General features: G+C 43.9%; 2 non-coding genes across 2 annotated transcripts; both read right to left on the bottom strand.

Moving 5' to 3' along the window:
* Positions 1-12186: 12186 nt before the first annotated feature.
* On the bottom strand, positions 12187-12259 carry trnag-ucc (transfer RNA glycine (anticodon UCC)). The gene has a single exon. It is a non-coding gene; the product is annotated as a tRNA-Gly (tRNA).
* Positions 12260-14386: 2127 nt separating this feature from the next.
* trnas-cga (transfer RNA serine (anticodon CGA)) lies at positions 14387-14468 on the bottom strand. The gene has a single exon. It is a non-coding gene; the product is annotated as a tRNA-Ser (tRNA).
* Between the last annotated feature and the right edge of the window lie 9342 nt (positions 14469-23810).

Consider the following 23810-nt stretch of genomic DNA (forward strand, 5'->3'; position numbering starts at 1 on the left):
GATTGCATAAATGCCTCTGTGTCGTGCCTGCATTTGAAAAGGCTGTTGTAGCTTCCAGGGACATAGTCGGCTTTGTTGAATTAAACCGACTGGTCCCACATGCAGTATCCTTACTGCTTTCTGAGCAAAACACAGCACACATGTCGGCTGCACGTTGGCTCACATACAATGCTATGATATTGGAGAAGCTGAACCTGACAATAAAGCGATGTAACGTCCTTAATGCTGCTTGACTTCTCCCCACAGAAGGAGACGGAGACCCATATGACTGTGTCGCTGTAATTAATGACATTTGAACCCCGAGAGCAGACGTGCAGGATTCACCAATTTAGAATCTGGATATGTGGTTTTATTGTGGATAGGTCAGCATTCAGAAGCAAAGAGATAGGCCAGTGTCTGGTATGTTGTAGCAACTACCCACGAGGTAGTCAAAGCGGGATCACTTCCTTCTCATCTGTAAGCGCAAGCAGCAGAGCTGATTGCCTTGATTGAGGCATGTAAATTGGCCGAAGGAAGAACAGTGAATATTTACATCGACAACAGATATGCATTCGGGGTTGTACATAATATTGGATCCCTGTGGAAAAACAAGGGCTTCTTGACCTCCACTGGAAAGCCAATCACATAATATGGCCTGATCTCTGACCTCCTGAAAGCAGTCCGATTGCCTAAATCAATCACTGTATGTAAATGTGAAGCCCACAGGAAAAATTATGATTCAAGTTCTCAAGGCAATGAAAATGTAGACTGAGCGGCAAGGACAGCAGCCAATCAGCCGCCAAGTGATGAGTTTGACATGTGTATGTCACATAATTGTAATCCAAAGCAGACTTATGGGAGTTACAGTCTCAGGCCACATCGAAGGAGAAGCGTGAATGGACAAGGGCAGGGTGCAGAATGGGGGAATGGGTGTGGTGTGGCCCCAGTGGGAAACCCTGTCTACCACGATCTTTATTCCCTTTCTATGCCAAAGTAACACATGGTAAGGACCATGTGTCAAAAGTGGGGATATACGACAATATTTCAGCATGCTGGTACAGAGAGAAATTTACTCATTACTCATAAAAATAAGGTGAATAATGTGTTATTTGTGACACTAATAATGTGGGGAGGTGAATACAAATGAATCAGGCAGAACACCCCCAATCCCAACTAACACCCAGGGAAGGGAAAAGGCATTGTCTGGTAATAGTTGATGTTTTCCCATGGGGTGGAAGTGCTCCCATGTCTAAACAGGATGCCAGTGCAGTAGTCAAGGCTTTGCTAACTGAAATAATTCCGAGATGGGGCATCCCTGAAAGGCTCAGCAGCGACATTGGAAAGCCATTTATAAATATTTCCCTACAGCAGACCAGTGATTACTTGGGAATAAAGGTGAGGCAACATTGTGCTTACCACCGAGCGAGCGGTGGGGCCGTGGAAAGAGAGATAACTATCCTTAAAAATAAATTGGCAAAATGTTGTGAAGAACTAGAGGTGACATGGACAAAGGCATTTCCAATTGTGCTAATATATATGAAGGAGAGGAAGAGGAAATATTAGGACGTTTGAGATTTTGTTTGGAAGGTGGCCCAATGCAGGAATTGGCCAAGACCGATTGTAAAACAGATAACAGACTACTGTGAGGACGAGATATTATGTTACGGTATAAATCTCACCACGCTTCTGTCTCAAATACAGAATCAAAAGAAGGGCAGCACTACCCCAATCAGCAGAAGGGAAGATGCACAATCTAGAACCTGAAGCCTGGATAGTGGTGAAAGACTTCAGGAGCAAAAGCATGAAGGCGAAGAGCTGGTTGGGACCGTTCCAAGGGCTCCCTACAACACAGACAGCTGTTAAGATCGCCGAAAGAGCCACGTTGATACACGCCAGCTGTTGCAAGCGTGTAGTTGACCTTGAGGAAACATCGGACAACACCGGATCCAAATAAGTGTAAGTGATGATTAGAAGACTCATAGAAATATGGGGCTGCATGGCACGACGAGTCGTGAAGGCAGGGGTGTCTGGGATACAACAGCAGACGGTAATCTTAACCAAGGATGTTAAGTTGACCTTTACATGCCACCCATGCCCGTTTGGTAACCAGGACGACTATAAACAAGGCAATAAATATTTACACAGAGATCCTTGTGTACCCAGTTACTGGCACTGAGTAGTATCCATCACGGCGACAGGTACGCCTGACACGGGATATCGGTTTCTTGTTATGAAAGAAGGAGATGCCATGGCAAGGGTAATAATAACCAAGATTCAGAAGAGCGATGAGGAAGCCTGGTGGTGTGGAATAGATAGACCCTTCTCCGATATCTATAGACAGGTGAATATAGTGGTACAGCCTTGCACCCACCCCACCCGAGATGCAGTGCAGAAGGTCCTCCAAGAAATAGTAGCTCCTGGAATCGAAAAGATGAATGTCCAATGACCCGCACTGCAGATGGGCGGAAAGGCCTTTTCCAAGCTGATAGAAATGGAAGAAATAAATAAACTGAATGTGCAGCTAAAATGGTCACAAATGGAAAAAATAACAGTGGATTCATTGAGAAAACATACAGCGCCATATTTCACTTTCCGTGGAAGTCTACTGTTCAGGACTCAGTGGTCTCACTGCTGTCGCAATGGGGGATTTCCTCTGACCGTTTATGTTGTTGACAACCTTCCCAAAGCGGGGAATTTGTATGGAACTGGCAATTCGTCCAGTATTGTCACAAACAGGATTCAGACTAGCATAAAACAAAGAAGTGTGAATCATAGAAATCTGAATCAACAACAGGAATTGACAGAGAAACTCTGCAGGCCTGACAGCATCTGTGGAGACAAAGAGATTTAATGTTTCATATCACAGATTCAGGCTACTTATGCTTTTTATTGTTTTATTGCCTGGGTGTTTGTCAATTTCACTTCGCAAAACAGCATACTTACCAGAATCTCTCCTTAGCTGACAGACGTCATCTGTAAAAATGCAACATTCCTTTATCGGCTGTAATGCTGTTGCTGTTGCCCTGAGTTGGTGAAAGGCTGGCCTACATTACCTTTTTCTTCTCCTTTATGTCGATGAGCAGCCATGGTGAATGGAGAATTTCTGTTTGTGTCCCTTTGTCTCTCTGTACCATCTCTCTCTCTTCTACATTCTCCCACTCTCTGTCTGTCAACATCCCTCATTTTTCATTTCTACTCTTGGAAAAGGGTTAAAATCGGAGGCTGTTCCGTGGCTTTCTCCGACCCCCGGCCAGAGTGTGTAGAACTGGGCTCACAGTCTCCAAATAATGTCTCTGTTACTTTGGTCTGAGATCAGGTGACATTTGTTCACTCAAAACGTTATGAGGTTTTACAATTCTAAATAGTATTCATAATAGACCAGAAAAAAAGCAGTTTCACTCCAATTATAGGATTTCTATGATGCCATTGCCGTTTGCCGAAAATAAATGAATGGTGACAGCAAACAATGAGAGCCATTATCTCATTGGATGCGTTATTACTACAACATTGTCCTGCAAGTCTCCAGTGTCTCCTGCGTCTGTTCATTATTCCCAAAAAAATTGAAAAGACGGACGGAGAATAATAGTAGAAGAGATAGGCAAATTCTTGTCGAACAGAGTAAAAAGAACTCTGCGTTGAATTAGGAGGATAGAACATAGACTAATGGGTCCACATCAGGTGGTAGGGCTTGGTAGCACTAAATAATAACGGTCTGAGCTCAAACACAAGAAGCATGGTGAGCCGTCACTTTCGCGATGTTGGATAAACAATACGGCTTTTACAAGAAGTTTAAACAATGAACTTTCAATGTACAGAACATTTGACAGCATTTGACACTATTAACGTCTGGTTATTACGATATGCTTTAACTGACGACACCACAGACACGGTTCTTCAAATCAATAAGGGCATTTAATGAGGTATTTCATCACAGTTAATCGGACTACCTTTCTGTAATAAAGCTGCTCGATGAGAATTTATATCAACGTCCGCTTGTGCAGGAAAGAAGTTCACAGTTGGTGACTGTCCACTGAAAATGTACGGGAAGAGGCAATCTCTTCTTGCTTTGATTTCAAACTGATGCTTTCACCTCTTTAACCTGACAGGATAAACAGTATGCGTTCATCCTCTCGGGGACGATTTACGGCCTGAATGTGCGCAGAGGGAAACTCATACCAAGAGACCAGGGTAATTGTGGTGAATTTACCAGGAGTGGTGTGTGAGTTGGTGTTAACAGTGGGCAGTAAGGGCTAAACCATGAGCACTGACATTGATCCTTGTACCAACAGCTCCTCACTCACTTTCTGCATCATTCATCTCAGTCATCATTGACTTTCAGTTTATCCTACTTTCCCTTCGAAACTTTACTTTTGTTCCCGACCACTTTCGGATGTCCACTTGGAAACTGCAGTTTTTTTCAAACGAAATTCTGGAGAATGCACGTCACTCTTTGGGATAGATTTCACTGCCCAACCATAATTACTCAAGAGATTGAGATGGTAAGTTACGTTACTTCGTCCTCGAAGTGCTCAACACAGTGATACAGCCATGATGTCGATAGGGAGGGAGTTCCAAGAATTAGACATAGCGACATTGAATGAACAACGAGATAGTTTCAGTTCAGAAAGGCGAGATCCTTAGAGGGGATTTGCAGTGACAATTTATTCGTGTATGTGCTGCCATGGCTGCCAGAGGATGTGGTGGAGGCTCGTACAATTGCAACATTTAAGAGGCATTTGAAATTGTATATGAGTGGGAAGGGTTTGGAGGGATATGGGCCGTGTGCTGGCAAGAGGGACCAAATTGGGTTGGGATTTCCTGTCAGCATGGACAGGTTTGAACGAAGGGTCTGTTTCCCTGCAGTACATCTCTATGACTCTATGATTCCAGTTGTTTGCAATCAATCACTGGATTCCTTCTGGCAGAACCGGGTCTGTGCTCTCTGTTGAAGCAGAAAATGGTTTTCATTCAGAGTAGCCACAAGAAGAGAAATAAATCTTCATTTCCTGACTTGGAATTTTATCCAAGCCTGGGCGATTCAAACCCAGACTCTGAAGCAGGGACTCCACTGAAGTTGACAATAACCCTTTCGACCTAACCTGTACAAGCTCTTGTGCCTATCGTTCTTTGTCCCCACATTTTGAAGCACCGGTCCTTGCCGTGGGTGGTGAAGGAGCTAACTACTGCCTCGCAGAAAAACCGTGGGGTCAGAGACCCGATCGATCTGTCATGCAGCGGGGATTGCATTGCTCAGAACAGACGTGTTTGCTGTGTGGGACTGAAATTGAGCTCGATCACACACAGATACGGTGTAACAGCTGCCAGCAGATGTGGAGACGGTTGGGACAGTTTCATTCGCACTCTGGGAAAAAGACTGGATCCTAAAATCAGGGGAGATAAGTGTCACAGATAGACGGCTGAAAATTGGTTTGGGAACGATATGAGTCATGACCGAATGGCGGGCAGACCAGATGGGCTGAAAGCTCTAACTGTCCTCCGATGCCTTCTGGTCTCTGACCGTCCAGTATCTAAGGAAATAGAAACAGAGTTAATCGTGCATTTCGAAGTCCTCCTCTCATAACTCGTCGAGGTGAGAGATGGAACAGTTCTGCTATTAAATTTTGAGACTGGCAGAATGTTTGGAGTCGGAGTAATAAAAGAGAAACTGAGTATAAAGTTGAGAGTCAGGAGATATTCAATAAAATAGGTAGACATGGAATAATAAGTGACACTGGTCTTGAAGACTTAACTCGGTTTTCCATTCCAAGATTCTACCAGACCTGCTGAGATTTTCCTGCAATTTCTTTGGTTGGTACTGAAACAGAAGGGAAAAGTCTGATCCTGGACCAATCAGCTATGTCTGCTCTGAGGACGTTTGAATTCTCTATTCGAACAAATCACTTCTGACCCACACGGCAACCTCACTATCCTGCATCAACCCCACCCCTGTTACTGACAATAAGCTGTTCATTACGTAAAAACATGTGGGTACACAACAGCATCATTGACCGTGCGAATTGGGAAAATTTCAGGGAGAGTTCCATTCGGTTTCCATCTGGGCATTCTCATTCAGTTAATTGTATTGCAGCACCATTTGACATGCAGCTGTCACTGTCATCTGGCCATTCACATTCGACGTCTCTGGACACTTTGGTTGGGACACGTTTGGAATGGAACCTCACGTTTTGGAAGGGACATCGTTTATAGCATATTCGGCTGAACTGATAACCTTGTCTCTTGCACCTGCAGTACAGTGGAGACAGTTTTCACTTAGAAACCAAGAGATGATCAAAACGGAGGAAAACATATGTCAAGAAAACCTGCCTCAGCGAGCGAATTCGCTCTTGCAACATTAAAGGAGAGGGGCAAACCTATTAACAAACAACAGCGCCCTGCGTGGGTCTCGACCCACACCATTGAGATAAAAGGTTTCAAGCTCTACCGACTGAGCGTACCAGAACAGGATTAGTGTTGGTTAATTTATCATTTCATACTGAGTTTAATTCAGCTGACATGGCAATTTTCAAAAATCTCGTTCACTCCTCCCCATTGCAAATAAAATTATCCAAGTCTTTCAATTCTCAGATTTATTCCTTCAGACCATTTCAATCCATTTAGGCCTTGCCCCGGGATTTTCGATTCTCTGTTAATATTTTCATATTTTTACCCTGATCCTTAGGTCACCGAAGTGATTCCCAAACACTCTGGCAGACTGCAAATCAATCGGGAAAATACCTTGGGAAACCAAATCATTTCTGATTAGAGTGTAGGGAATCCCATCTGCTGAAGATACAGAGTCCTCACAATCAACACTTTCTTTGTTCTACCTGCCTACAAAGTTTACCACTTCGAATATTCGAGAAAGGAATTCTGATCATAAAATGTTTTAAAAGCAGGAGCAATCTTCTGAAGACATTTCCAATTTGAATTAGAATTTTTTACCCTTTCACACATTTTTACCCTTTCACCCGTTCCTGAGGAAGAAGTTTCCATGAGCTGTGTCCCGGGGTGGGCAGGAAGCCGCTGATTGAAACTGCAGGGGCCCCTTTCTGTTGGCAGCAGGGGCTTGTAGAGAGTGGGGTCACATATTGCTGCACGTGACCGTCTCACTCATTGTGGACTCAGGGTCAATCATGGATGAGTTCTCGTGGTTGTATTGTCAGCACATGGTCGCTCTCAATACTTCATGTGAAATATTTGAGGCTCTGTGCTCTTTTTGGGCTAGGACAACCAACATTTCAGCCAAATGCTCTGACCATTTCAGACACAGCAACTGGCAGCAAAATTGTGTGTGTACACATCCAAACGCACAGTGATCGAGAGGATGTGGAGAGCAGTAGTTCTCATTATTTTAAGAATCAGTTGTTCATATTCCCGTGTTTATCGCAGAGAGGGTGAGAGACCCGAGGAGTAACAAACACACCCATAAAGCAATATCAGGACCTGGGTAGCTCCGTCATAAAAAGCTGCCTGCAGTTGTTCTATTGCAAAGTTGGGTTTCAAACCCACGACGCAATAGAGACTGGATCCTAAACACAGCACATTAAACCTCTCTGGATTAATGGTGCTGGAAGAGCACAGCAGTTCAGGCATCATCCGACGAGCAGTAAACTCGACGTTTCAGGCAAAAGCCCTTCATCAGGAATACAGGGTTTCGCCCGAAACGTCGATTTTACTGCTCCTCGGATGCTGCCTGTACTGCTGCGCTCTTCAGCACCACTAATCCTGAATCTGGTCTCCAGCATCTGCATTTGTTGCTTTTACCTACATTAAACCACTCGGCGACGTTCCCTGACGATAACTAAGCGCCAAACCTGTCAAGACTAATGTTTCAGCATCGTTTCACTTCAGGCAATTTCCCCTGACATTTTCTATATATACCTTAGCATAATTAAAAAAAAATTACAACGACTTGAAAGGTTTGCACGGTGTGGACATTATTGAGACGCTGAATATTCTTCGACAGTTTTCCCCGGAGCTTCAGGCCTGGGGGATGTTCTTGGAAAAGTTTACAAAATCATGAGGTAGACGAACAGAGAACATAGTCAATCTACATTTTTTCAGAAGTCACATGAATGTACGGTGAGATAGCATAGGTTTAATGTGAGAGCCGTACAATTTGAAAGGGACGTGAACGACACTTGTTTTTAATACAGACGTTTTTGTGCGTGTGGAATAAATTGCAGCATTTAGTGGCAGAGTTTGGTGCACTCACAACACTTCAAAGGCATCTAAATGGGTATGCAGACAGGAATTGTTCGGAGAGATAAGGGACAATTATTGACAAATATGTTTAGATTAGTTACGGTCATCTGTTCAACAGGTGCAAGGTGGATAGGAAGGTTTGCTTCCGTGCTCGGTAATTCTGTGACACTCCAGTACCTGACAACAGTTTGAATAGACCACTTGCAAAAACGCATGCTCTGTGTTACTAAGTCAGCGTGTTTGAAATTTATTTTTTTCTTGAGGCGTAATGTTTTGAAATGACACAGAGAGAAATGTTTTCCAGACATTTACAGACAATGACCAATCTCCTTGATACATTCCCAAGTTCTCCATCAAATAATTTCGTTGACTAAAAAGTAACCTCACAAATCGTGTTATCCCCTTAACTCTCCAGTGAATCCAAAAACTGACAGCTCTTAACGTGGACCAGGTGCAAAACTCAAAAGGCAGAGTCATTATCAGACACGCAAACTCATTACTTCTGTCTGTGGGGCAGTGCGAGACGTGTATGTCAAGAACTGCTCACACAAATAACACCGAAGCAATTCCAAACGGAGCTTCCCGACATTCTGGAGATTTAGTGCATTGCCAAGTAACAGAAAGTGCTCAAGTAACATTAAACAAAACAGAAAAATGTACCATGCAAAGTGAATATGACCAATTACATTCTCGATTAAATTAGGTCAACAATGCGCTGGTGCCTCCATCTGATCGAGCGAGCCAATCTCCAGCCTCCGTCACCAGGACAGTAATGAAGGAAATGTGAGAAAAATATAACAAAGTTTCACGTTGCGATTGCCCACCTTTTAGCCACAACAACTAAAAACGAGGGAGCAGACTCAGTGCAGGATCTGGCTTCACAACAGCGGTGAAATAACGACGTCCACTCACTTTCAGGGAAAACTGTGAACAACTCACATTGTCCAGAATATGAATAGACAGCGCAGGCTGTTTAGTTCCCGTATTCTACTGCTGCCCCGACATTCATACGATAATGTACCTTTCAAAGAGAGCGTTTGCAGCTGTGGAATGACAGTGGCAGCTGTTTCCCCTCACTCTTACTGCCGCCCTTGGTCGTGTAGGGGCTGCAATTCTCATCTTACACGCGGTAGTTGAGTGTGCAATTCTCTGTTGTGGAAAGGCGGAGTGTTTTGGAGCAGAAAGATGTGAAGTTCGGATGCTTCTGGAGTTCTTGTTGAAAAGTTCGTTGACGCTAGGAAGATGGTTTGCAGACTTTTCGTCCCTTTCTGGGTGACATTCTCAGCGCTGCAGAGGTTCCTGTGAAGCGCTGCTCTCATGTTTTGGTACGAATGCATTTGGTTTCATTCCTGCTGCTGCCGTTTGTTGGGATTGCAGATTGGGTCCAACGGATGGAATCCGTGGATGAGTGCCCTGCTTCCATGAATTGTCTGCCTGTCTTCTGCTTGCTCTGTCCTATTATTGTTGTGCTATTCTAGCCGAATGTGTGGCCCCTGCCGTTTGTACGTATTGCTACTAGGGACTGCTGGACTGACGCCCACACAAAGTCTTTGCCAAGAACCAATATCCACCCACCTTCATTCGCAAATGCATGGCATACAAAGTTTGCAACGTGGATTTGCTATGAGGTAATTTTTAAATCATGCTTCCCTGTGTTAAAAACAAATTCTGGAAAATGATATCCAGATTCCTCCGAACACTCGGACATATAACAGCACAGAAACTGAGGGACTCACTCAGACAACAACTCACGAGAAAACAAGGCCCAATACCCCATCATGTGCAGTTCAAACGTGGTTGACGAGATTCCACGCATGGACTGCACGAAACACGACATAGGAGAAAGAGGCTGACAACTAGAGAGCTGCATTCATAATTTCATCTGGACTGTAAAAACGCCTTGGACAGCTGTTCCTTGCAGTTATGCACAGAATATTGAATGTCTCTGATTACAGGGCTTGGAATTTGGATGATATGACAGTCTGCAGCACTGGTTACTTCCTTGTGTGAGGTAACTCCTGATGGAACACATGTCACACTCTATTGCTCATTGAGAAATACATCCAAAATAGGAGCTTAGAGCAGCATTTCTGTTGTCCTTCTAGTGCTGTCCTTGACATGCCCTGTGGCACTGCACTTATTCTGTGTTTCCTGAGGGTTCGGCACATGGTTCCACGATCGTTTTATAGGCAGAAATCTGCATTTTCGCTTCAATAACGGGTGTATGAAGCGTAGGTCCACCATTCTCTATTCCATTTTTCTCTTCTTATGCACAACTGCAATACAGTAAAAGATCAATTGATATTGAAAGAAGATATACAGAGGCCTGTGAAATACCGAAGTTTTAATGACATTTATGCAATGGTTAGAGAATTAGCTTGATTCAGGAAATAAGGATGTAAAGTCTGTTTGGCTGGAGTTGAGGAACAGTGAGGAATGGACTCACAAGCATGTGTAGTTTACAAGCCCACTCGCAGTAACCACAAAGCGAAATAAATCATACAAGGGGAAAAATGCGTGTGAGTGACAAAAATGGCAGTAGTCATGCGTGATGTTAACTTCCCATCTAAAACTCTCGGTTCTATTGTAAAAACGTTTGGAGAACCAAAATCAAAAAAAATCCCACATGTCCCATAAAACATCACGAGGGATATCTTGGTAATTGATTCATACCTTTGCTGTCATTTGTAAGGTGCGAGACACCAATGTAAAAGAAGAAAAGCACAAAGTTAGGACAAGATATTTGCAGCAAAATTGATTCAACATTATTTATTGAAAGGAAAATCACACTTGGCAATTTGCTAGACCTCTTTGCGAACATGACCAGCAGAGGTAATCAAGGGAGCTATTGATCTGAGTATTCTTGGACATGAAACAAACAAAGGTTAGTGACATATTCATTTCTCTTTTTAGCGAACGAAATGGTCTTTCCTGATGGTTACTGTGAAAGAGATGGCTCCCAATAAAAGACAGAGATGAAGTCGCTTGTAGATACACTTCAATGTGATACGATTCACTTTCAGCCCCTAATTACCCCAGAGATGGAGGGGGTGAGTTACTTTTCCTCACTCTTCAACTCGACAGCATGGAGGTACAGACATGAAACCGCTAGAGATGGAGTTCTTGAATTGGGAACCAGCGACACTGAAGGAACTAGGCAAAAGTGAGGACTGCAGATGCTGGAAACCTGATTTTAGATCAGAAAATTTTGGAAAAGCACAGCAGCATCCGAGGAGCAGGAAAGTCGATGTTTCTGTTGCCAGTCTTTCTGCGTTCCGCAAACAATTTTCGTTTTTGGCTCAGATTTCCAGCAACTGCAGCTATTCGTATTATGTGAACATTCATCATGTTTTGGACAAAACCAATGACCTGCTAGAATCGGAAAATCGGCAGAAGTACTGGGACACCGACATGTTAGCTGAACAATACCAGCATTCCATGAGCCGGAATACGATCCGGGCCACGGTTCTGAGAGTATCGAATCCTCACAAGTAAATAACAAGACAAGGCGATAGATACTGTCGTATTTGGTGTAAATAAAACACCCTTTATGAACATTTTCCTTGCAGATTATTTTCAACTTGTCTTCGTAGATGTACAAAGTGGGAAAAGGCCATTCCACCTGTGTGCATCGCGGCTAATCAGAGAGCCAATCATTCCAGTCGCAGTTTCCAACTTTGGCCCAAAGTCTCGTGTGTTCTAATGTTCCCAGTGCAAATGTCAATGACTTTATCCTGTGTTCTTAAATGGCACAATAATGGGGCAGATGAGTGACCTTTGCACAGCGACTTGTAACTCTTTTGAGGAACTTATGCTCACAAAGGGAGACACACAGAAAGATACCCCCAAAGCAACAGAGGTCTCCGTTGTGGTGAGCTGGAATTTGACAATGGAAAATAGGACAAATGCAAGTTTCAAATGTGGAAGCACAGAAGCGACGTCCCGGCAGGACATCACAGGGGAGCGTCAACGTGGGGCACGGTTAAAGTCGGACATCCCCTTCGAGCCAGGTAGGACTCGAACCTATAATCTTCTGATCGGAAGTCAGACGCGTTATCCATTACGCCACTGGCCCAACAGACACGCTCACCGCTGGCAGAATGTCGATATGTAATGCCATGGACTTTCACGGAATCAGAATTAAAAAGGTGAACAAGCAGCGAAGAAAATCACCAACACTGCTTCACTTCGAAGTTTCCAATTTGTGAAGCAGTGCCCTTCACTGGCAAAGGAGAAACATTTGTCCTCAGCTGCCTGCTTCAGGGTCGCCTCCTTCTCTGCTGGAAGTTTCCATCGTTTTATTCGCAGTCCCGACGCGATTTCATGATCCACTCCAGTGAAAACGTGTCATGGTGTCGTCGAAGCAAGACCCTGCCGAAACTCTGCGAGAGACATCTGGTCATTTCGAGCTCAGGATGTGGAATTAGACGAGCTGCGTGACACCTTTTATTGGCGCCGCCACTTCACTGCAAATTAGCGGCTCAAAACGAGCCGTTGTTAGCATCAGCTTGATTTGTACCTTCCTGTCGTGCATTTGCTGAACAACATCAGATAGATCCCGTCCGGCCCAGCTGACTTATCTATTTTCACACTCTGCAGTATTTCTAATATCTCTTCCATGTGAACCTCAATCTCTTCTAGTCTAGACGCAAGTATCTCTGTATCTTCCTCGTCAACATTTTCATTATCTATAGCGAACTCTGTCGAAAAATATTTATTTAGTGCTTCCTCTATCTCCACTGACTCCACATACGACTTCCCATTATTATCCTTGATTGTCCCAAATTTAACTCCCGTCATTCTTTTAGTGCTCACATACCTATGGAAAGCCTTAGGGTTAACCCTGATCCTATCTGCCAACAACTTCTCATGTCTCCTCCTGGTTCTTCTCAGCTCTCTTTTTAGGTCTTTCCTGATATCGTTGGAACCCTCGAGCGCTCGAACTGAGTTTTCACGTTTTCTCCTAACATAAGACTTCTTGTTCTTCTTGACCAGGGTTTCCACTTCCTTAGTAAAGCACGGCTCACGCGTTCTATATCTTACTCCCTGCCTGACAGGTACATACTTATCTAGGACACACAGGAGCTTTTCCTTGAATAAGCTCCACATTTTTAATGTGCTCACCCCCTACAGTTTCCTACCCCACTCTACGATTCCTAAATCTTACCTCATTGCATCGTGATTTCCCTTCCACCAGCTGAAACTCTTGCTCCGTGGAGTACACCTATCCCTTTCCATCACGAAAGTAAACCTGAGAGAACTGTGATCGCTGTCTCCACAGTGCTCACCTACTTCCAAATCTAAAACCTGGCCAGGCTCGTTACCCAGTGCTAAATCGAAAGTGGCTTCTTCCCTTGAAGGCATGTCTACATACTGTGTCAGGAAGACCAGCCGCACACAGTGGACAAAAACTGACCCATCTATAGTACTCGTACTGTAGTGATCTCAGTCAATATTTGGATATTGTCTTGAGTGTTCCAGAGTTTTTCATTGTCCCACAGTCCAGATGAAGTTTGTATTCCTCGCGTACGGGAGCGAGAATTCTTTCAATGTCTCAGATCAGTTCCTGTGCCGAGAAGATCAGAGTCAATGTCCCTTCCTCTACTCGGACTGACAATTTACACTTCTTGAATCTCCTATGATTCCATTTCCCAAAGGGTTTCTCAAGATTTCCGAAGCTGGAGCCTAAATTATATGGTTTGCTTCCTAAACATTTTTCCAACTGCCAACTGACAATATTTTCACAGTAACTCTTCACAATCCTCTGGCTTGCACCATGTCCAGGGATGAGAAGTCCCGTTTGGTGGAGAGAATTCCTCGGCTGGTGAGTTTCACTTTGGAACAAAGATGGTTAAGTGGCAATTTCCTGCGGTCGTTTGTAATGATGGGAGAGGGAGCGGTGGGGAATGAGCACTCTGACGAGCAGGAGGAAGTGTTGCCAATGACCAGAGTCAGAGAACAGAGGACAAGGGATGAAAGGAATCTAATGAAAAGCAGCACTTCTACTCAGGGCGTTCAATAACAACTGCAGAAACCCGATGTGTCGAGCAGTGAATCTGGAAAGAGAAACAGAGATAATGTTTTAAATGTGGAGCATTTCTGATGAAGAACTCGAGTTTCTCAAGTCTAATCAAATTGCAGGCCTGGTTTGCAAAACAGGCTTTCTGAACTTTGAATAGTTCCAGCAGGAAAGCATTCATAACGTAGTTAGCAGGATTCGAACCTACGTGGGGAAACCCCAATGGATTTCGAATCCATCGCCTTAACCACTCGGCCATGACTACAGACAGCAACGCCCCCTGAGCATTGACCAAATCAGCCGTTATCTGACTGAAAGCTGCCGCGGACGAGAGTTACATGTTTCCATCTCCATTCATACCTTTGCTGTCATTTGTAAGGTGCGAGACACCAATGTAAAAGAAGAAAAGCACAAAGTTAGGACAAGATATCTGCAGCCAAATTGAGTCAAAATTATTCGTTGAAAGGAGCTATTGATCTGAGTATTCTTGGACATGAAACAAACAAAGGTTAATGACATATTCATTTCTTTTTCTGGCGAAGGAACTGGTCTTTCCAGATGCTCACAATGACAGAGATTTTTCCCAATTAAAGAAGGCAAATAAGTCCCATCTCACGCTGACACCATCGTGAGCGCTGCTGTTTCACAATGCCACGAAGTCAGGGTCAATTCCCGCCTCAATCAACTGAATGTGTGGAGTTTGCACAATCTCCCTGTGTCTGCGTGCGCTTGCTCTGCCTTTCTCCCACAGTCCAAAAATGTACCGGTTTGTTGAAATGGCCGTGCTAAATTGACGTGGTTAAAGGAGAGGAATGCATTTGGGCTCGGGCGGGTCGGTGTGGAGTTGCTGGGCTGAAGGACCTGTTTGCACATTGTAAGTATTCTAATCTACAGTGATCAATGACCAAGGTATGGCGCACGTTGTTCGGTGGGGCATGTATGAGTTTTCGATTGTTTTTCTTCAAAGTTTCTTTACAATTCCAACAGGAGAGGAAGAAGGGAAATGAATGTCTCCCATAATTCTTGCCTTCTTTTATCATTCACAGGCGGTATTTTTTCCTGTACGTTTTTTGTTACACTGTGGTTACTGTTAGTGTTCTTGGAAGCTGCACCGGCTGGTTTCCTCTTTCCTCAATGTTCCTCATCTCTACCCAAACACACTTTCCATCCTTATCTCCTGTATCAAAGTGATCTCTCACCATTGCATCATTGCGACGGAAAGTGAGCTTTTCACACGCCTGTGTATATTATTTCCCAATATTAATTGATCGTTTACTGTGTTGCAATTGCGCACGAGAAGAGGAAAACAAAATCGAGGCCAGTGGTCCTGGATTTCAAACGCACGTAATTGCAGCTCAAACGCAGATTACTGCACACAATGCGATCACGGAAGCATGCACCGAACCGTCAGGAAGCACACAATAAGTACAATGCTGTCTGTCATGTCAGGAACAGGACTAGAAACACAACAGAAATACGTCTCTTGGGTACTATTTTGGACGTATTTCTCAATGAGCTATCGTGTTTTACATATGTTCCATCGGGAGTTACCTCACACAAGGAAGTAACCAGTGCTGCAGACGGTCATATAATCCGAGTTCCAAGTCCCGGAGTCAGAGACACTCAGATCCCTGTGTGTACCTACAAGGAACAGCTGTGCATGGGGTTTACAGGGTAACTGAACTGCCTGAACGCAGCCCGATGGTCGTCTGTCTGCTTCTCCTCTATCGTTTTATGTGCAGTCCCTGCGTGGAATCCTGTCAACTACGTTTGTCTGGCACAAGTCGGGCATTGGTCACTTGTCTCTGAGAGAGGCTGTTGGTTTATGTGTTGTCATAATTCCGAGTGTAAGGAGGAATCTGGCTGTCAGTTCCTCGAAACTTACTTTAATAAATGGAAGCGTGCGTTTTAACTTGCCGTGTGGCATATACTTGTTGCAAAGTTCGTGCACTGCGAATCACGTTGCGGGACTATCCAATTTTGGCAAAGAATTTGTGTGGCAGTCATGAGTTGCCACGACCAGCTTCCCGACTAGCAATACGGACAAATGGCAAGAACAACAAATTCGATTAGAGCAGCACAAGGTTAATGTGTCAGTGCAAACAGAAGGCAGCCAGAAGATTTCTGGGTTTAGGGCAATCACCCAAGGAACCTTTTCATATGAAAGTCTGTGCATCAGTAGAACCTGGGACCAAAGTAATCTACATTGGTTATTCATATTGCAGACAACTTGCTTTGTTCCTCGTTTACTCTGAAAGTGAATAAACATAGTTATTTCACCGTTATTTCGAAAGAAGATCCTGCATTGAATCTGTTCACCGTTTTTTGATGCTGTGGCAAAAAGGTGTGCAAACGCGATGTGAAACGTTGCGAAACTTTCATTTCCTTCATTACTGTCCTGGTGAGGGAGAAAGGTGATTGGCTCTCTCGATCAGATGGGGGCACCGGCGCATTGATGGCCTAATTTAATCACGGATATAATTGGAAATGTTCACTTTTAATGGTTCGTTGTTGTGTTTTGTTTTATGATACTTGAGCACTTTCTGGGACTTGGCAATACACTAAATCTCCAGTAGGTTTGGAATTGCATTGCTGTTATTTGTGCGAGCAGTTCATGGCAGAGACGACTCACAGGGCCTCACAGACAGCACTTAAGCTTCGGTGTGTCTGATCATGGTACTGCCTTTTCAGTTTTGATTCTGTTCCACGTTAAGAGCTTTCAGTTTTTGGATTCGCTGGAGAGCAATGTGGGTAATGCGATACGTGAGGTATTTTTCTTCAGCCAATATCTTTGATGGCGAACTTGGGAAAGTGTCAAGAAGGATGGTCATTGGCAGCAAATATCCGGAAAACCTTCATCTCTGGATCGGTTGGGCTCATCCACCCTCCAAACAAAATAACCAAACTCGCTGGCTGAGTAACAAACAACATGCGTTTTTTTTTTTGCAATTGGTGTATTCAAACTGTTGCCGGTGGCTGGAGCATCTCAGACTTGTCCAGAATGGAAACAGATCCCGCGATCCAACTTGCCCTTGCTGAATAGATAACCGAAATTAATCCATACATTTCTGCCAATATTTGTGCCTTATCTCTCCGAGGTCTTCCTGTCTATACACCCATTCAGATGCCTTTGAAATGTTGTGAGTGCACCAGACTCTGCCACTAAATGTGGCAAGTCATTCTACACACACAAAAGTACTGTGTGAAAAACATGTGTCCGTCACATCCCTTTTCAATTTTTCCTCTCTCACGTTAAACGTTTGCGATGTAGATTTGAACTCGCGTGTCTTGTGAAGAAGTGCTCCCTGACTATTTACTCTGTCTGTCTTCCTCATGATTTTATAAGCTTCTGTGAGGTCAAACATAAGCACTGAAGCTCCTGGGAATCTGACGAAGCCTATTCAGTTTCGTTCTCATGTCCAAGCAGTGCAAACCTTGCAAATCCTTGTAAAGGTTTTCTAAACATACACTTGCAAGAAGTTTGTCCAGCTGCAGCACTTGTTTGACCGCGTGGCCACTCTGGAGCTGCGGGTGGACTCACTGTGGAGTGTCAGAAATTCTGGAGAGTTATATTGCCTCCCAGGTGCTCAGGCCAGGGATGTCGCCCAACAGCTGAAGAGCATTCGAAAAGGAGATCGTGAACATACAGGCACCAACAAAAAAAAACGAGATGAGGACCTGCAGGGAGAATTCAGGGAGCTAGGAGAGAAATTAAAGAGGAGGACCTCAAAGGTAGCAATGTCAGAATTACTGCCTGTGCATGTGACTGCCAGCGGAGAAATGAATAAAAAAAAACGGCACGGTGAACACGTGAGTTGAGGAATGGTGCTGCAGGGCGGGTTTCAGATTTGTTGGATTTTGTGACCAGTTCTGGGGAATGTGGAACTATAAGATAATTGATCTACATCTGAACCAGATGGGAACGTATGTCCTTTCGGGAGTTTTTGCTACTGCTGTTGGGGAGGTTTTGTACTAATGTGACAGGGGGCTGGGAACCACAAGATTAAACAAGTCGGCAGTGAGGTGGAAACTGGAAACGCTAAGAATCTGGAAGATAGCATTAATAATGGGAAGAGTAGGCAGAGAGCAGATGAATGCAAAAGAACTGGTGGACTGAAATGCATCTACTTTAATGCATGGATATAGACAGATGAATTTAGGGCTGAGGTTGGTGCCTGGAATATTATGTAATTGCGATCACAGAGATTTAGTTGATGGAAGGGCATGGTTGGCAACCAAATGTTCTAGGATATAGACGCTTCAGACGGGACAGGGAGGGAAGTAAAAGGGGAAGGAGTTGCATTCCTGGTCAGGGATGATGTCATGGCTGTGCGAAAGGAGGACACCATATAGGGCTTGGGTCGTGAGACACTATGGATGGAGCAGTGAAATAAGAAGGGTGAGGTTAGATTTTTGGGGCTGTATTACAGAGAGCGTGAGGTGTAAGAAAAAATAGTTAAACAGACCATGGAAAGACGTAGAAGCAATAATTTAGTGTTGATTGCAGATTTCCGTTTTCCCAACATTGACAAGGATACTCTTAGTGTCAGAGGTCTGGATGGGATACCATTTGTAAGAAGCCTCCAGGTGAGTTTTCTGGAGAGGTATATCAATAGTCCGACGAGGGAATAGGCAATATTGGAACTGATATTGGGGAATAAGCCAGGGCTGGTGATAGCAGTTGCCGTGGGTGATTTCTTTGGGAAGTGTCCAATATTCTGTAAGTTTTAGAATAATCATTGACAAAGATGAGAGTGGTCCTAAGGAAAGAGTACGAAACTGGGCCAAAGCTAATTATATCAAAATTATGCAGGAGGTCGGAAATGTGGATTGGGCACAGCTATTTGTAGGAAAGTCCACAGTTCATATGTGTCAGGCTTTCAAAGATAGGTTAAATATAGTGCAGGATAGGCATGTCCCGTTGAAGGCAAAGGATTTGAGAACTGTTGATGACAGGACAATTGTACGACTCGCCAAGAGGAAAAGGGGAGCACACATATCGCCTCGGCAGCTCACAACATAATGGTCCCTGTAGGAACATGAGAATAGTAGGACAAGTCTTAAACGAGGAATCAAGGGTGTTGAAAGGGGTCATGAAACAACTTCACGCTAGCACAATTAAGGAGAATCCTAAAGCCATTATTCATATATAAGATGCAAGCAGGTAACCAGAGAAAGGATTGGTACACTAAAGGAAAATTAAGGAAGGCTGCATGTCAAATCTGAGAGAGTGGGTATGATTCTGAATGATTATTTTGCATCAGTGTTCACTGAGGAGAGGAACATGATGAATGTTGAGTCTAGAGGAAGACATTTGATTAATCTGGATCATGTTGACATAAGTAGGGAAGCTGTATTGGGCAGGCTAGGAGTAATTAATGTGGACAAATCCCCAGGAACAGATGGGATCTATTCCTGGTTCCTGAGTGATATGAGAGAGGAAATAGCTGGGGCCCTGACAGATATCTTCGTGGCATCCTTCAGCACAGGTGAGGTTCTGGCCGACTGGAACGTTGCTCATATTGTCCCCTGTAAAAGAAGGACAGTAGGGATATTCCGGATAACTACAGAACAATGGGCCTAACATCAGTGTTGGGAAAGTTGCTGGAGAAGGTACTGAGTGATAGGATCTATTCATATTTAGAAAATAATGTGCATATCAGTGAGAGGCATTGAGTCTTTCGGGGAAGTGCCTAAGTTGATAGATGAAGGAAAGGCTGTTGATGTCATAGACATGCACTGCAGTAAGGAGTTAGATAAGGTTCCCCATGGTAACCAAATACAGAACGTAAAGTAACATGGTGTGCAGGGTGTTCTAGACAGGTGGATAAAGAATTAGTTGAGCAATAGGAGACAGAGTGGCAGTTGAATGGAGTTTCTGGAAATGGAGAAAGATGACCAGTCGTGCTCCACAGAGGTCAGTATAGTGGTCACTGCTGTTTGAGATATACTTAAATGATCTGGAAGAGAGCACTGTTGCAATAATCAGAAAGTTTGCAGATGACACGAAGATTTCTGGACTAGCAGAAATTATAAGTGACTATTAAAGAATACAGGAGGATATAGATATACTAGAAAGTTGGGCATAAAAGTGGCAGCTGGGGTTCAGAACAGACAAATGTGAGGAGATGCATTTCGGTCAGTCTAATTCTAGATGGGGTTATACAATGGACGGAACAGCTTTGAGGGAAAAAACGTTGATGGATAGAGAGATCTGTGAGTGCAGGTCCATTATACACTGAGGTTTGCTGCACAGGTGGATAGAGTGGTCAAGCAGGCATAGAATATGTTTGGCTTCATTGGATGGGGTATTGAATAAAATGGCTAACAAGTCATGTTAAAACTGAACAATACATGAGTCTGACCACACTTAGAATACTGTGTAAATTTGTGGTCGCCACATTGCCAAAAGGATGTGGACGCTTTGGAGAGGGCGTGTAAAAGGTTTCAGCGGATGTTGCCTCATATGGATGGTGCAATCTAGGAAGAGAGGTTGAGTAGGTTAGGTTTGTTTTCATTAGAAAAAAGGAAAGTTTGAGGGAGACCTATTTGAGGTTTACATAATCATGAAGGGTAAAGACAGGGTAGATAGAGCAAAGTTTTATTTCCCAGGTTGAAGGATTAAATACCGACAGGTCACGCTTTCAAGGTGAGACGTGAAAAGTTTAAGAGGGAGACACGCGGCAACTACTTGACACAGCGGGTGGTGGGTGTCTGGAGCGCGTTCCCAGCAGAGACGGGAGAGGTAATCACGGTAGATATATTTAAGAGGCATCTGGACAGATGCATGAGTAGGTGGGGAGCAGAGGGATACAGATGCTTAGGAATTCGGTGACAGGTTTAAACAGTAGATTTGAATCGGCTCAGGCTTGAATGGATGAAGGGCCTGTTCCTTGTCTGTACAATTTTTTTGGTCTTTCTTCTTAAATTACGCCAATTTCATTACAAAATTTGCGAGGTCTAAGTGTCTGAAGTGAATCCATGCTGAAACACTAGTCATAACAAATGTGAGTGTTGGTTTTTGTGTGATAGCGTGGTCGAGTGGTCTAATGTGCTGGATTTTAAGCTTCAGTTTCTATCGAATGGCGGCTTCAAATGCCAGCATCGTCAGTGAGCAACTATATGAGTGAACTGCGCATGAGTGGTTGCCTATTAATTTGAGTGTTTGCAGCTCCTCAGTGTGCTTATCCTCTCGGTGATAAAATCAACGACCGTCTCTGAAAACAACGCAAGTTCCTGCTGTCGGACAGATCCTCACATCTTGTCGGTAACTTTGCTTTTGGATATCTGCGTTGCCAGTTTCTGTCTCTCAAATGGACAGTGCATTTGGCTGAAATGTTGGTGGTTCGAGCCCACCCAGGGAATAAGCCTCAAATATTTCGGCACAAGCATTTACCCCGACCATGGGGTTACACGCAGCAGAATACGACATCACTTTCTCCAAGCTCCCGATGCCAACAGAAAGCGGCCACTGCAGCTTGAATCAGCGGCTTTCTGCCAAGCCATGGGAAACAACTCGTGGAAACTGCTCCCTTAGGAACAGCTCTTTCCGTGTGAATGGAGCAAAACTTTCACTTTAAATTGGAAAGGGCTTCAGGACATTGGAATGTTGCTCCAGTTCTTCGAACGTGTTATAAATAAAACTCCTGACTTGATAATAAGAAGTGGTAAAGGTTTTAGGTAGAAAGAACAAATAAAGTGTTCATTCAGACGACTCTGTCTCGTCAGCAGATGGGAAATGCCCCAAACTGGAAAGGGAAATGATTGGGTTTCCTTAGGTAATTGACCGACTCATTTACTGTCTGCCAGAGAGATTGGAATTCACATCAGCGGCAGAAAGGTGAGGGTAAAAATATGCAGATATTAAGGATGAAACTTAAATCCCGGGACAAGTGGGGAATATATTGTAATGCTTTGAAGGAATAACTGAAGTGAAAGGTGTGAATGATATTTTTGTGATTAGGAGGAATGAACTGGATCCTAACAAATTGCTGATGAATTATGCTCACAATGTCATAGCAAACTAATCCACAGCGCACGTGCTTGGTTAGCTCAGTCGGTGCAGTGTGAGATGCTTAATCTGAGGGTGGTGGGTGCAAGCCTCACAATGGGCGCTTTCACTGCTTCAGACAATTCCGGCTCTTCGTTCCAGGTGCAGTATTGTTGCTGCTTTCATTGACACATCTGTACACCTGCTTTTGATCACACGTCGGTTTCTGAGTGAACACTGTTTCCATTTTACTGGTGGCGCCAGAGACAACTTTATCAATGCAGCCGAAAATACAATGAATGATGTCCGTTTGAAAACGTGAGGTTCCAAACCAACCGTGCACCACCCAAAGTGTTCAAAGGCACGGAAAGCGAATGGCCACTTGCGAGGGGTCTGACAGAGACGGATCAATGTCACATGGGTCCTGAACCAATTTTCAGTGATTCAGATTGTTCTGATGGAAACCGAAGGGTACTCTCCCTCAACGTTTTGCAATTGTACTTCTTGTGTTTAACGTAATGAACAGTATATTGTCAGGAACGAGAATGGAGGTGCGGCAGAATCGTGAGGTTTCAGTGTGGGACATAGACACAGTAAGTCAAATATACCCAGAGCACGGGAGAGCTGTTTGGTCCAGGATCACTGCCATCTTCTGTTTCAGAATCAACAACTGAAATTACTGGAAAATCTCAGCAGGCCTGGTAGCATCTTGAAAATATAAATTGATTTAAGACTTCGGGACTAGTGGCACTTCTTTTCCATGTCCATCTCCACCTGCTTTTGCACACTCTTCCTTTTCATTGAATATCTCCTGACTTCCAACGTTATATTCAGCTTCTCTTTTATTACTTCCTCTCCAACAATTTTCCCAGTCTCCAGTTTTGAATCAGAACTGTTCAATCTTTCACATTGCCAAGGACTTCGAACTAACAAATAACTGTTTCTATTCCCTTAGATAGCAGATGGCTAGAGACTGGAAGGCAGCATTGCTCCGAAAAACCATCCATGATTCACCCCGAGTACATAGGGAGTAAGACGGTTACACGCAGCAGAATACGACAACATGTTCTCCAATCCCCCGATGCCAACTCAAAGCGGCCACTGCAGCTTCAATCAGGGCTTCCTGCCAAACCCTGGGACACAGCTCGGTGAAACTCCTTTCTCATTAACTGCTCTTCCCGTGGGAAAGGAACAAAACTTCCATTTTAAATTGGAAACGGCTTCAGGAGATTGGAAGGTTGTTCCTGTTCTTGGAACGTGTTATAAACAAAACTCCTGTCTTGAAAATAAGAAGTGGGAAACGTTTTAGGCATGAAGAACAAAGAAAATGTTGATTGTGAGGACTCTGTCTCGTCAGCAGATGGGAAATTCCCAACACTGTAAACGGAAATGATTGGGTTTCCAAAGGTAACTTTCAGACTGATTTACTGTTCGCGAGAGTTACTGGAAATCACTTCGCATGAAAATATTCGGGTTGAATCTTAAATACCAGGACAAGTGCTAAATAGATTGTAATGTTTTGAAGAAATAACAAAAGTGAAAGATGTAAATTATATTCTTTGTGATTGGGAGCAATGAGCTGGATCTTTGCAAATTGCTGTGCCAGGTGAATTGTGC

This window comes from Chiloscyllium punctatum, chromosome 29, assembly GCF_047496795.1.
Source record: "Chiloscyllium punctatum isolate Juve2018m chromosome 29, sChiPun1.3, whole genome shotgun sequence".
NCBI classification, from domain to species: Eukaryota; Metazoa; Chordata; class Chondrichthyes; order Orectolobiformes; family Hemiscylliidae; genus Chiloscyllium; species Chiloscyllium punctatum.